This window comes from Desmodus rotundus, chromosome X (assembly GCF_022682495.2).
Source record: "Desmodus rotundus isolate HL8 chromosome X, HLdesRot8A.1, whole genome shotgun sequence".
NCBI classification, from domain to species: domain Eukaryota; kingdom Metazoa; phylum Chordata; class Mammalia; order Chiroptera; family Phyllostomidae; genus Desmodus; species Desmodus rotundus.
In genome coordinates, this window is record NC_071400.1 from 67,517,120 (window position 1) to 67,532,099 (window position 14,980).

A 14,980-nucleotide genomic window follows, 5' to 3' on the forward strand; every position below is an offset into this window, starting at 1 on the left:
CATATAATTCTAGCAATCCCATGCTCAGGTTTTTACTCTATGGATGCAAATTTATGTATACTAGCATGTGAATTTTTATAGCAGCTCTATTTATAATTAACAAAAACTGATAACCCAAATGTGGTACATTTATACAATGGAATACAACTTAGCAATAAAAAGGGAACAAGTTATTGATATACGCTACTTGGATGACTCTCAAAACCATTATGCTGAGTGAAAAAAAAAGCAAGGCTCGAAAGATTACACAGTCTGACTCCATTTATGTGACATCCACAAAGTGACAAAACTATAGTTATGGAGCACAGATCAGTGACTGCCAAGGTTGGGGGGGGTGAGAATGTGACTAGAGGTAGCACAAAGGAGTTTTATTGGGGTGATGGAATGTTTTGTACTGTAATTGTGGTGGTGGTTACACTGACCTATAAATGTCAAAATCCACAAAACTATATATACCCTCCAATAGTCAATTTTACTGTATAATAATTTTAAAAAGAGGCATTATTTCATCTTTTCAGTCAGTATTAATTTCTGTATTTTCCACTTACAGACTTTTATAGTTCTACCTACTACTAACAAAAGTTTTCAGATTTAAAAATTATACTACAATTTTTCACTATAATGTGAAGCAAAAGCCATTATCAGGCTATATATCCAAATTCAATGATGACAGTTATCTCTTTTTTTATCCTCACCCAAGGACATTTTTTCATTGCTTAAAGAGAGAGAAGGGAGAGAGAACCTTTTCGCTATGAGACGACGGTCCAACCGAGCCACACCGGCTCGGGCGACAGTTACCTCTTCAAAATAAACACTCAGCTTTTTCACAATGAGTTTGCTGCCAGAACACAGGTGTTATGAAAACCACCACTAAATCTAAACCAAAATGGGAAAGGAAAAGACTCATATCAACATTGTCATTGGACGTGTAGATTCGACCAAGTCTACCACTACTGGTGGGATTGACAAAACCACCACCAAAAAATTTGAGAAGGAGGCTCCTGAAACAGGAAAGGGCTCCTTCAAATATACCTGGGTCTTCAATAGACTGAAAGGTGAAGAGGCACATGGTATCACCACTGGTATCTCCCTGTGGAAAATTGAGACCAGCGAGTATTATGTGCCAATCACTGGTGCCCCAGGACACAGAGACTTTATCAAAAACATGATTATAGGCACATCTCAGGCTGACTGTGCTGTCCTGATTGTTGCTGCTGGTGTTGCTGAATTTGAAGTGGGCATCTTCAAGAATGGAAAGACCTGTGAGCATGCCCTTCTACCATATACACCACTGAACCACCCTACAGCCACAAGAGATATGAGGAAATCGTTAAGAAAGTCAGCACCTACATTAAGAAAATTGGCTACAACCTTGACACAGCAGCATTTGTGCCAATTTCTGGTTGGAATGTTGACAACAGGCTGGAGCCATGTGCTAACACGCTTTGGTTCAAGAGATGAACAGTCACCCGTAAGGATGGCAATGCCAGTGGAACCCACTGCTTGAAGCTCTGGATTGCATCCTGCCACCAACTCCTCTGACAAGCCCTGCATTTGCTCCTCCAGGACTTCTACAAAATTGGTGGTACTGGTACATTCTTTGTAGGTTAAGTGGGGACTGGTGTTCTGAAACCATGCATAGTGGTCACCTTTGCTCCAGTCAATGCAACAACTGAAAGCTGTTGAAATGCACCATGAGGTTTTGAGTGAAGCTCTTCCTGGAGACAATGTGGGCTTCAATGTCAAGAATGTGTCTATCAAAAAGGGTTGCCATGGCAATGTGGCTGGTGACAGCAATAATGACCCACCAATGGAAGCAGCTGGCTTCCCGGCTCAGGTGATTATCCTGAACCTTGCAGGCCAAATGAGTGCCTGATATGCACCTGTGCTGGACTGTCATATAGCTCACACTGCTTGCAAATTTTCTGAGGTAAAGGAGAAGACATTGTCATTCTGGGAAAAAGTTGGAACAGAGCCTGAAGTTTCTGAAATCCGGTGATGCTGCCATCATTGATATGGTTCCTGGCAAGCCCATGCGTGTTGAGTTTTTCTCTGACTATCCTCCTCTGGGCTATTTTGCTATTTGTGATGTGATATGGACATTTGCTGTGGGTGACATCAAAGCAGTGGACAAGAAGGCAGCTGGAGCTGGCAAAGTCATCATCCTGCCCAGCAAGCTCAGAAGGCTAAATGAATATTACTCCCAATATCACCACCCTAGTCTTTAATCAGTGGTGGAAGAATGGTCTCAGAGCTGTTTCTCTCAATTGGCTATGTAAGTTTAACAGTAAAAGACTGGTTAATGATTACGATGCAGTATAAAACCTTCAGAAGGAAAAGAGAATGTTTTTGGACCATTTGGGTTTTTTTGTGTGTGTGACAGTTTTTAAGTTATTAGCTTTTAAAGCCAGTACTTTTTAAAATAGTTTTTTAAGAGAGAGGGGAAGGGAGGGAGAAAGTGGGAGAGAAACATCGATGAGAGTGCAAAACATCGATGTGAGAGAGAAACATCGATCGACTGCTCACACGCACCCTGACCAGATACCAAGTGCACAACCTAGGCATGTGCCCCTAATTGAACTGGCGACCTTTTGCTTTACAGGACCACACCCAACCAACTGAGCCATACTGGTCAGGGCATAAAACCAGTACATTTTAATAGAAACAACTTGATCAAAATTCCATCACAGAATTTTGAGACCCATTAAAACAAAAGTTTAATGAGAAAATAAATACACAAATAAATGATCCTTAAAAGTTAAATGAATTTGGGTGCTTATCCTCTGAAAAATAAAAGGATTTTGGCAAACTATTAGATAGCATGATATTTGATATAGCAATTTGCATAGTATACCAAAAATAAGTAATCAGAATTAGTCCTGGGGTTAAGAATGTGATGGAACAAGGATTTTATAAGAATGACATGGACAACCATGGTTCTTTTCTACAACTTTTAAATTTTTACTAGAATACATTCATGTATTTCCAGTATAATTAAAAATATAATTAAAAAATAATTTTAAAAATCCTTATAGGTTGAAATGAAGATATTTCCTAAGTTGCAATATCCTTCCATCCACAGGGCTTCCATTGCCTTTGGGAACCCCTTGGTTACTCCATTACCAGGTCAGGCTTGTATTCTACTCAATACCTAGTGTCTCACACATAGTACAATGGGCACTCGACAAATATTTGCTAAACTGAATCGTATCTGGAAATGTGAGGAATAAAAGTGACAAACATGTGGCCACTAACAAAACCTATAATCTAGAAAGTCTAAATCATATTCTAATTTTGAATGAGGCAAATTATTACTGAGTGCTAACAATGTGCTCAGTAATTACAAAGGTATACACAAAATTTTGGAAGAGAGCAAGGCAAACATAGCATACTGCCAGTGGTGTACAAGATTTTTAAAAAAGATTTTATTTATTTATTTTTAGAGAGAGAGGAAGGGAGGAAAAAAGAGAGGGAGAGAAACATCAGTGTGTGATTGCCTCTCATGTGGCCCCCACTGGGGACCTGGCCCACAACCCAGGCATGTGCCCTGACTGGTAATTGAACCGGCAACCTTTTGGTTCACAGCCCGCAATCAATCCACTGAGCTACACCAGCCAGGCAAGATTTTAAAGCCTAAAATAGGCAGGACCCAAACCAGAATCAATTATCCCTGCCTCCCTGGCTATAAAACCGTAATATTCAAAAGGGTGAGAAACAGAAAAATAAGGGGGGAAACCAACCTGTACTGAATTCTATGTGCCTTGCACTGCATTAGACATTCATGTAGATTAGAACTTATATTAGGACTCAGGTTTCAGCTCTGATATGTGAAGCACTGGGAAGCCCATTCCCACCCTTCCAAGAAAAAAGCTAGACAAACTCTTTGACCTATGTGAGAAGTAAGGTTACAGGGCAAACCACCATCTCCATATCTGAAGAGCCAGGTGCCTGCACACATGATCTGAGCAAATAAACTGGTAGGAAGATTAAACTAGAAATTCTGATAAATTACTGAAAGCCAAAGTATAGGATGTCATTAAGAGTACAAAGCTCCTGGGCTGCACATGGGTGGGGGCAGGTATTTTCACGTTACAAATTTTTCCTACAGGAACCCCACTAGATTCTTACAGGGAGGATGGGAAAACTCCCAGAGAAAGCTTTTCATCATTATGCTGGCTGGCTGAGAAAAACAGCACCTATTGTGAAATCCACCCAGACCCCTTTCCTTTATCTCCAGTACAAAACAAAAGCCTTAAGCTGAAGGGGGAAGGAGTTTAAAACTCATGGCTTGAGGACACTGGTGTCTTCACTGCAGCAGGGGAAAAAGGAAAAGAAGCTCACTCCTGGAGGAGGGGCAGGAGATCTTGTAAAGGACACACTCAAGACCCAGGTTCCAGTACCTGTCTTAAGTTTTAGGCTTAATCAAATCATAGGAGAACTCCTTACTCCCCCACCACCCACCACCTGGCATATCAGCTACATGGTTAGTAACAGTAGAATACAACCGGGAGGGCTGTAAGAGACAACTCTTGGGAAACAGCACAAAGGAAAAACCCAAAGCCAAGCAGGAGGCATAAAAAGGTATCACTAGAGGAATCAGAAATCTCTGGTGCCCATAGCAAAAACAAACATCAAATCCAACCCAACTCCTCTGGTCTAGATTAACTCAAGTATCCACACTAAAGGCCTAATAGAAAGAAAACCTGTGTTCTTCTCCAAAAATATCAATGATTTACCTCAGTATTTCCTGCCCACATTCAGCTTTCAACATGTTTAAGAGGCATAATGAAAGGCAAGATAATATTCCAAGTGACAAAGCAATCATCAGATTCAGACTCAGTATGACACAGATGTTGGGGTTATCAGAAATGAAAATTAAAATTATGATTAATATAGTAAAGACTCTAGTGGAAAAAAGTAGATGAATGCAAAACAAATGGATAATTTCAGAGAAATAGAAATGATAAGAAGGAATCAATTGGAAGTGCTAGAAATAAAAAAAACACAGGGGAAAAAAAATCATGCTAAACAGCAGACTTGACACAGCCAAGGAAAGAATCAGTGAGAATGAAGGTCAAGTTTATTGATCAGGTCAATAAAATTAAAACAGGCCCTGGCTGGTGTGGCTCAGTGGACTGAGTGCGGGCTTGTGAACCAAAATGTCACCAGTTAGGGCACATGCCTGGGTTGCAGGTCAGGTCCCCAGCAGGGGGCACACGAGGTGCAACCACACATTGATGTTTCTCTCCCTCTTTTTCTCCCTCCCTTGCCCTCTCTCTAAAAATAAATAAATAAAATCTTAAAAAAATAAAATTAAATTAAAACAAAAAGATAAAAGAGTGAAAAAATAGAACATAGCATACAAAAACTGGGACAACATCAAACAGCATAACATACTTGTAATTGGAATCCCAGAAGAAGGGGGAAAATGGGACACAAGAATCACTTGAAGAAATAATGGCTGAGTACTTTCCCAAAATTCATGATAGACAATAAACCATAGATACAAGAAGCTCAGAGAACACCAAGCAGGATAAACAGAAAAGAAATAAAAAAGCCACACTGAGGTAAAGACAGACTTTGAAGGCAGCCATAGGAAAAGAGACATGTTAACTACAGAGGAACATGGATAAGAATTACAGCAGACTTACCGAAAACCACATAAACAAAGCAACAGTGGAGTCTTATGTTAAAAGAGGGAAAATAATTGTCAACTCAATTCCATATCCCATGAAAATATCCTTCAAAAGTGAAGAAAAAAAATGAAGACTTTCTCAGAGAAAGAAAACAAAAAAAAAATTACTGCCAGCAGAGCTGGCATAAAAAAAGATGTTAAAGGAAAATTCTTTAGGTAGAAACATTATGATTAAGGTGAGAACTTGGATTAGCATAAAGAAATGAAGAGCATTAGAAAAAGAATAAATTAAGGTAGAATATTTTATTTTCAAAATGTTTGAAAAGCCAATTTCCCAGACCTTAACCAAGGGCCAATCTTGCAAGCAGGCCTCCTAAAGACAGCAAACGGCCTCAGGTCTACTATGTTTACTCTTTTCAGCACAAAAGAGTATATGTTTTAAAAAACCTACAGCTAACATCATACTTAATGATGAGAGAGAGAATGCCTTCCAAGATTGGAACAAGTTAAGCATGTTTTCTCTTACCAATAAAATTCTGTTAAAGAAGAAAAAAGTAAGAGTACTCATATCACCTAATTTCAAGACTTACTATAAAGCTATACCAATCAAGACTTTGTGATAATGGCAAATGATGGACACATAGGTCAATGCAACAAAACAGCGAGCCTAGGAATAGACTCACACAAGCACAGTCACATTTTTGACACAGGTGCAAAAACAATTCAATGGAGAAAGAGAGTCTTTTCAACAAATGATTCTGGAACTACTGGACTAGCATATGCAGGAAAATGAACCTTAGCACACAGCTCACATTCATGACTGGTGGGAACACAAAATGGTAGAACTGCATTTGGAAGACAGTTTGGCTGCTTCTTATAAAAACTCAGCAATCTCACTCCTAGGTACTTATCCAAATGAAGTGAAAACTTACATTCACACAAAAACTTGTGTGCTAATGTTTACTGCAGCTTTATTCATAATCGCCAAGAACTAGAAGCAGTCAAATTGCCCTTCAACCAGTGAATTGAACAAATGGTGCTACATCCATACAATGGAATGTTAGTCAGTGATAAAAGGAACAGGCTATTAATTCACATAATATGAATGAGTCAAGTAAAACAGGGGTCCTCAACCTCCCTCCTCCCCCATCTGTGGACACCACTGGCACTATGAGCTCTGCCTCTTGTCCCCTCACCCCATCTGTGGAAAAATTTTCTTCCACGAAACCGGTCCCTGATGCCAAAAAGGTTGGGGACCGCTGAAGTAAAAGAAGCCAGACCAAAAGAAGTACACTATTCTGAGGCATTTCTAGGAAACAAAACAGACAGGATATACACACACACACACACACACACACACAGATAGATAGCTCTGGTAAGGTCAACTTGGGTGGAAGTCCATGGAAGTTCACATCACCATTACCATATACCACCTCTCTTTAAATCAATGTATTTAATTTTTAAAATAGGGTAGTACATGCACATGGCTTAAAATTCAAAAAGTATATATAAAATGGTATGCAGTGAAAAGTCTCCCTCCATCCTTCTACCCCTGGCCATGTATGACCCCAAATTATCAGGGTCTTGAATATCCTTCCATTAAGATTTTATGTCTATGTATGCAAAAATGTACTTGCATGTATTATTGCTCCCACTATCTATTTCACACAAATGGTAGCATATAATACACACTGTTCTGTTTCTTGCTTTTTTTCATTCTGTAGATCTTGGAGATCATACAATATCAGTGTAATATTCTAATGTACAATCAAGCCTTGATTGATACTTCAGATATTATCAATCTTTTGCTATTACAATCAATACTCCAAGTAATATGCAAATATTTGTTGAATAAATTCCTATAAGTGTTGCTGGGTCAAATGATATGTGCATTTATAATTCTGATTTTATTTTGATACAGTTCCAAGTCACTGACTTTGAAAATGTCAGGGATTTTTCATTTTTAACTCTTATCCTAGGTGAAAAGAAGGGAACCTGAGATTCTATCACCAGGCAATTTTCTGGAGGAATGTAAACTCTAAGATGTACAATGTGAGCCTTAGAATGTACACTTTTAAGTTTCCCACACATACTTCCTAGGATTCAGTTGCATTTTCATGCAATACATTTCAGGCCACAATCTGGTTATAAAGCCTATTTCGGTTATGTGAAAGGTGTTACTTCTGAAATCTTCACAATCAAGGCCAAATTGCTGGCCGCTGGCCACTCACTTCACAGCAATATTGGATACTTTCCTGCAATCACAGGGAGATTTTTAAATCTCGACCAAATAAAACATCTATAGAGAATCCTTTGTCCTTGTTACAATGCCCACATAAGGATTTCTTCTCTTAGGTAAAAACTATAAATCACATAATAAAGGTTTTGAGGAAAGGCTGCAAATGTTTCATTTTTCAGGTAGTGATGGATTCCCAATTAACTGTCTTTTTCTTGACTACAAACTCTAGTCTAGCCTAGTACACTACAATTTTTGTGATAAAGCTTGAACAGTCAGAGAAAGACAAATACCACATGATTTAACTTACATGTGGAATCTAAAGAACAAAATAAATGAACAAACAAAACTGAAACAGACTCACAGACACAGAGCGAACTGGTGGTTGCCAAAGGGGAGGAGTGTTCGGGGACTGGATGGAAAACATGAAGGGATTAAGAAGCACAAATTGGTATTTACAAAATAGTCATGGAGACATAAGAAAAGCATAGAGAATATAGCCTGTAATATTGCAGTAACTATGTATGGTGCCATTTGGGGTACTGGAAATATTGAGGGGAACACTACGTAAAGTATATGATTGTCTAACTACTAAGTTGTACACCTGAAACCAATACAAAATAAATTGAAAGAAAAAAAAATCTTGAACAGGAGGCTGAGGAAACCCAGGGGCGAGGCTCCTTTCATAACAGCCACACAAGATCAGTGAGCAATCAAGCCACTTACAAGAATATCTATGTCCAGAGCCACACTGTCCCCCTTTGGTTTCCTCATAGAAAACCATCACTCAGCTCCACACTCACTAAAAGAGTAGATAGAAGGAAGGTAGCACAATCATTACTTAGTCTTAAGAACACACTACATTTAGATTTATCAAAGGAAAAGAGGTTACATTCATTAATAATTATTATGCATTACTACAGTAATGCCCCCCCCATTTTTCATATCTCCTCATATCCACGATCTTTGGATGGTCCCTTCCCATAATGACTCTGGGCTTGACCATGGAGGCACTCCTATGTTTTGACTGATAGAACAATATCAAATGTGACACAAGAAGACACTTGAGAAGTGCTCTGGCATGCTTGCTCTGGCTTGCTACTGTTTGTATCTTTGAGACCACCATGTTAATAAGTCCAGACTAGCCAGCTGGAGGAGAGACCATTTGGAGTAGAGATGAGCCACGCTAGCTTAGGTTCTCCTAGACCAACCGGTCTGCCAACCACCAGATCACCTGCACCCAAACCTAACTGACACAGCTATTTCAAAGCAAATATGTTTGTGACCCGATACACATGGGAAGGGGAACAGCACAATGGTTTTCCCCATGAAGTTTAGTTTGCATATAAGAAATAGTTTCAAACAGAAAAACCTCCAGTACCTGGATTAGAATAAATAAATATGTAAGTATTGAAAAATGCCTAAGTCTTCCCAGATTCTCACAAATGTGCTGTCTGCCATCACAGATGGCACATACCAAAAAAACAAAAAACATAAAAAATTTCCATTTAGTCACTGAACCATCTTTATCATGATATATTTAAATCAAAGTCTTATACTCAACAGTTCCATTTGTAACACTGAACAACAACTCGGGTTTCCAGGAATTTTTCTCCCAATTCTACATTTTTACCCCATTTGACAAGGCTTGGTGAAAGCTGAAAGAGCTTCTTTAATGCAGCCTAAAAAGTATCAGATATATTAGACTAGTTAAACCTCCTTCTAGAAGCAGTCTACAGGACTAGCTTCTAGCAATGCAGCAACTCTTTTTAGCCATGTTAATGATGGGAAGTAAAAACTGTTTAAGATCTACATACCTGGGTTAGAAACATTGCCTGTATTAGATCACAAAGTGGGACACTGAAGGGGAAATGACTTTATTAAACCACTTTTGTTTAGGTCTCACTAGATGCTTTTCTGGATTCAACACACACTCTTCAAGAAAAAGTGAAAAACACCTTCCAGCAGCTTCCCAATGCCCTTGGAATAAAACACAAGCTCCTTAATAAGGTCCCATAAGGCCCTGCAAATCTTCCCCAGCCTACTTCATCTCTCTTTCCCCAGGTTCTAGCCAAACCTCTGAGGATCCTTTCCACATCTCTCTCCCACCTCAGTGCCCTCACAACACCTGCTGTTCCTTCTTACTGGCAATCCATTCTCTCTGGCTTGTACCTTGCTTATTCCTGCTCATCCTTAAGGGCCCAGGACATCTTGCTGGTCTCCCTCACAGAAGCATTCTCTTACTTGCTGTGTGACTTGGGCAAGTTACCATTGCTTCTCCTCCTTGAGCCTCACACCTCAGAGAGACATCCTAAGTTAAGCATTTGGCACAGTGCTCAGCACACAGGAAATGGTTAACAAGTCATCACTGCTGTCATTGTTATCTCATATAAAGTAATCTCCATCACAGCACTTAGTACAATTAGTAATTATTTATTTGTAGAAAAAATAAAAACACCCTCCACCCCGGATTACACCTTACTACCTAATACCTTTCATGCTATTTCCCCACATACTATATTTTTGGAGGGGAAGATGAAATGAATGTTTACAGAGCATTTGTTATCTCAATTAATTATTACCTCAGAGATGTGGTTTGGCAGATGCAGAAACTGAGGCCAAGATTAAGTGGTAGATTAGAATCCAAACTGGCCTCACTCCATAGCTGGGTGCATTGACACCAAAGGCTTCCCTAACTCATGGATTTTGTCATCTAAGAGCAACAAATCTCAGAGAAAATGGATCTTCACATTCACATACATCCCAAACAACTCCCAGGTATCTACTCTTCAGATCCTTAACGGGCTTGGAGTTCCAATCATCCCCTGTAAACTCCTTCAGCAGAACACTTTCCCTGACTGTGATGGTAGTTTTCCTTATTTCCTTCCCCCTGGATGTTGAGCTCTTTAGGGGATGAATATCTTTCACCTCTTATGCCCACAGCAAACAGGACGCATGCAATACATGATTGCTGACTGAATTATTTTAAATGTTGGAGAATACATATGGCTGCAAAGTTGGGGGGGGTGGTAGAGGGTATTTTCATAACAATATTTAAATTTAGCATAGTTAGGAACAAATGACATGAATGATAAAAAGAGTTTATCTTAACCATTTTACAACTGATAATGATTTCTATATCCAGCACCAGAGATTCCAGGTGATTTACAAATGTGTGTTTTATGGCTGCGTGTGGACTTCACTCCATCTCTGGGGCCCTACATTCCCATCAATGTTCTGCTGTATCCCATGGCTGCACGTGAGCCACTCTTCATGACAGGATGTCCTTGACAAATACCAGTCTCTCAATGGTTACTCTTGAATTGTTCGTAAAAAGAAACAGAAAGGGCAAATGATAAAGCAAATGGGAACAAACTGTTAACAACTGGCGACCTTGGGTAAAAGAAATACAGGAGTTCTTTGTACTATTCTTGCAACTTTTTGTAATTATAATCACAAAAATAAGTTTTTAAAATTAAAAAAAAAATTTCCCAGGAGAGTCTCACACACAGGCCTAGCGTACTGGCCATGCTGGTACCACATTCTCTTGCCAACTATTCCCAAAAAACACACTGCAGGCTTGAGTTTCCTTGCCTATCAGCTGATATCAAGGGACAAGGAGCTCCTTGGGTAGCAGGGCTCAGCCATGGCTTCTGGGTTGTGACAAGAGATTAAATTATTTACTTCTTGAAGTGTATTAATAAATGCTTTGGTACCTCCTATTGGTTAAAGCCCCAGTACTATTTTCCCACACTAGGCCCCCTACTTTCTTCAGTTGGCTGCCCTCTAAGTTCTTACTTTCCTTTTCCCAAACTTAGCTATGGGGTCAGGCAAATTCTCCGCAGGACCCTTTTTTCTTGCTGTCCCCTAAAAGAGCACTGAGACAGTTCTGATGGTAAGAGCTTTGGTGCTATTGTCTGTGGAGAAGCGTATAGGGAGGAGACAAAAATAACCATGGGGGAGTCACAAACAATCCAGAAAACTCAAAGGAGTAGTTACTTGGTCTGTAATGACCACTTTTACTAGCATACTTTCATTTGTTCATTACTTCTACCCATTCATCCTAGACCCTACCCACCCCACAAACCAAAATGCTTCAGCTTTCCCAGCCATTGTAACTGGAACAACAGGTAGAAACTTGTAAACCACTGAAGAGTCCTAAAATGTTAGCCATTTTAGGAGAGCGCCAGATGGGTATCACCCAACACCCACCCCCTACCTATAAGGAGAAGTAAGTAAAGGTCATATGTAAGCCAGCATATGATCTCTACCTTCCTCAGCTCCTGTTTTGTGTCAGCTCCACAAGAGGTAGGTGCATTATGTCCTGTGATAATGTTCAACCTCTGTCCCTGATCAAGGCTTATAAGAACCCTCTGTAATAACATGTCTTCACGAATACCTGATGCCTCCTGCCTCCCCAAGTTCCCCCCAGATACTTGCCTAGTTCCAGCCAGACATCAAAATAGTAGGAAAAAGAAGAAAGGCTTTGTGTAGCTTGGGGGAGAAATGGGTTGCTATGGCTGTTGGAACACAAGGGAGGGAAAAGACAAGCATTGTCAAAGGATCATATCCAACCTACAAGCCTTTAACATCCTTTGTTCTTTAGCTTTTAACACATACGTTTCAACTCTGAGAGCCCTGTACCATCACCTGTCCTGTTCCTGAGAACCTCCTCTACAGGCCATATGGTGGGTCACATGTACCCCTAAGCTGCCTCCAAGTCACTCCCAGTTGATCACAAATACTTCAGGAAGGAATGGGAGGCCTTTCTCCACTTTCCCTTACCTGTAACCAAGATTCATAGGCTTGTACAGTTGAGAAGGCCAAGGAGTAGCAATATGGCTCAGGGAACAGGTAGACAGAAAGTGTGGGTTCTAGAACCAGACCTGTATTGTCTGGACAAAGAACTGTTGTTTCCAGGCAACAATATTAGGTTAAGAGCTCATCTCTAGTAAACAAAAGTATAGAGAAGAGCATACTTAAAGAAAAGGTGGTAATGATGGTAGTTCACACTGAGAAGCACTTACCAAAGATCTCATGTAATTCCTTCACCCCTTGAAAAGAAATATCATCCTTTTACAGTTCAGTTATTTAAGCTCAGAACTCACTCTAAATGTAAAAAAAAAAATGATATGAAGGTGAAATACTCCTAGAATAAACTAAAAAGAATAAAACATTTATTTCCACTTCTCTAGAGAGTAATTATATGATGTGCTAAAAGCATGAGAACTACACTATTCAAAGGGTACAGAGGCTGAGATTCACATTCTCATTATTTACAGATATTATGAAATTATTAAAATAAATAAAAACACGATGCTTTGTTGAGGCCGACTGACTCCTTTCTCACACACACCCCTCTCCCCCAGGCTAAGAAGTGGCTGCAGGGAAGGTATTTAGGAGGAGAACTACTCTGGAAAAGTGGATTCTGGGTTGCTTAAAGTAAGCCAAGATGTTGTGCAGTCTTTACCTAAATTATTTTAGAGTTAGAAAGAAGCAGTTATCTTTACCAGGTTGAATACAGGGAATGAGGTCGTTTTTCCCTCCAGGCCACTGGAAACACGGTTCTGATTTCTTATACAATCAGATGGCGGAGGGGGGGGGGTGTGTGTGTGTGTGCCGGCATCTCCTCCTCAGCTTCACAGTTAAACGGAACTCACATCAAAAAAAATCTCGCGCACGTCTGAGGCCATCGATTTCTTTGCAACTTAGAAAGTCAGAAAAGTGGCCAAAAAAGTTTCTTGCCAAATGCCTGGAAGCCACATATGTCCCAGAGCTACAGAATGACACCAACTTTCAACATGCCTTCACATACCACCATTATGGTCACTAACTTGAGATCCCGCCCCCCTTCCCTCCTCCCAAATAAGAAACGCAGGTTGCCCTCCGCAATTTAAAGCCCGACTTCTTCGAAGCAGTGGTTCTGAAAAGCGAGAGAAAAAGACTAAAGGCGGGCTATCTTTTTTTTTTTTTTTTTTTAATCGATTGCCCCATGGCGGAGAGAATAAAGCCAACTCAATTGCTGGAGAAAAGTTAACTTTGCTGAGCCCAGCGGTGGGAAAATTTCCCCAGAAGACTCGCAAAGCCCTCCCGCTTTTCCCACCCCTAGGACCGCCCGGCGCTCAGTGGCCGGCCGCGGTCCCGGATCGGCAGCGCCCGAACAATAACGTGAGGGGGAGGGAAAGTTCGAGGAGCGCCCGGGCTCACCGGGAGCCTCGCTGCTCCCCGCACCACCCGGCCCCCTCTCCCGGCACTCCGTCATTCCTGCCCCCCAACGTCGAAATAGCCAGGGCGCGCCCCCGCTCCCCGAGCATCTGGCCCCAGGCAGCCCGCAGAGCGGGTCCTCCCGCCGCGGGTTTGACCCCCGTGAGCCCCGAGATCAGGCAGAGGATAGGGAACGAGGGGGCGTCGGGAGAAGGAACCGGAGGGAACCGCGGCAACAGTTATGGCGCTCCACGCCTGCCCGACCGCGGCTGCAGCGACGCTCTGGCGCCCGCCCCCGCCCCCCGCGCCGGCCGAAGCCGGCCACTCCACCTCAGCGCGCACACGCGCTCAGCCCCGAGGCGCCGGAGCAACCCGGAGCGCCTCGAGGCTGGGCCGGGACGCTGCGCCCCACGCCGCCGGCTTCAGCTCCCCGAAGCCGCCCCTCCCGTGCCCACCCGGCGCGTCGCCCCCCAGCCCGCTTGCGCCCGCTCGCGCCGCGTCCGGCCTCAGTGGCGCCTACCTTGGCGCAGCCAGTCGCGGCTCCCTCCCGGTTCCACGCTCGGGTCCGGCAGTGCCCAGCGAGTCCAGTAGGAGTGGTAACCGCCCCCCGAACTGCTCGCTTTCTTCTCTCCCCTCCCTCGCACCTGCCCCCTAATCTCCTCCCCTCCCCCGCCCCCCGCCCAGCCGCCCGTTCCGCCGGGGCCGCCCCCTGCGCCTCAGCTCCCGCCCTCGGCCCTCGCCCGCCGGGGCCCCGTCAGGCCTCAGCGCCGGGCAGGCGGTTGGGCGGCGGCAGCGCGGCGGCAGCTGAAGCGGCGCGGAGCACTATTGTATTCCTGACACTGTGCGCTCCCACGCTCCGCCTCTTCCCCTTCCTTCCTCACTCTCCCGCACCCCCCACTCCCACC

The 14,980-nt window shown here is 42.3% G+C and overlaps 1 protein-coding gene and 1 pseudogene across 4 annotated transcripts in view; one reads left to right on the forward strand and one right to left on the reverse strand.

Moving 5' to 3' along the window:
• JADE3 (jade family PHD finger 3) overlaps positions 1–14,980 on the reverse strand; it is a 135,368-nt gene that overhangs the window by 120,304 nt on the left and 84 nt on the right. Inside the window, exon 1 of one of the 4 annotated variants that reach the window (XM_053917184.2) lies at positions 14,596–14,967. The exons of 2 other annotated variants lie outside the window; for them this stretch is intronic. The gene's annotated coding sequence lies outside the window, so the exon portion shown is untranslated. Of the gene's footprint in view, positions 1–14,595; positions 14,968–14,980 lie in introns of those variants that run through there. One more of the 4 variants, XM_053917183.1, reaches the window with a different exon arrangement.
• On the forward strand, positions 887–2,194 carry LOC112322432 (elongation factor 1-alpha 1 pseudogene; annotated as a pseudogene).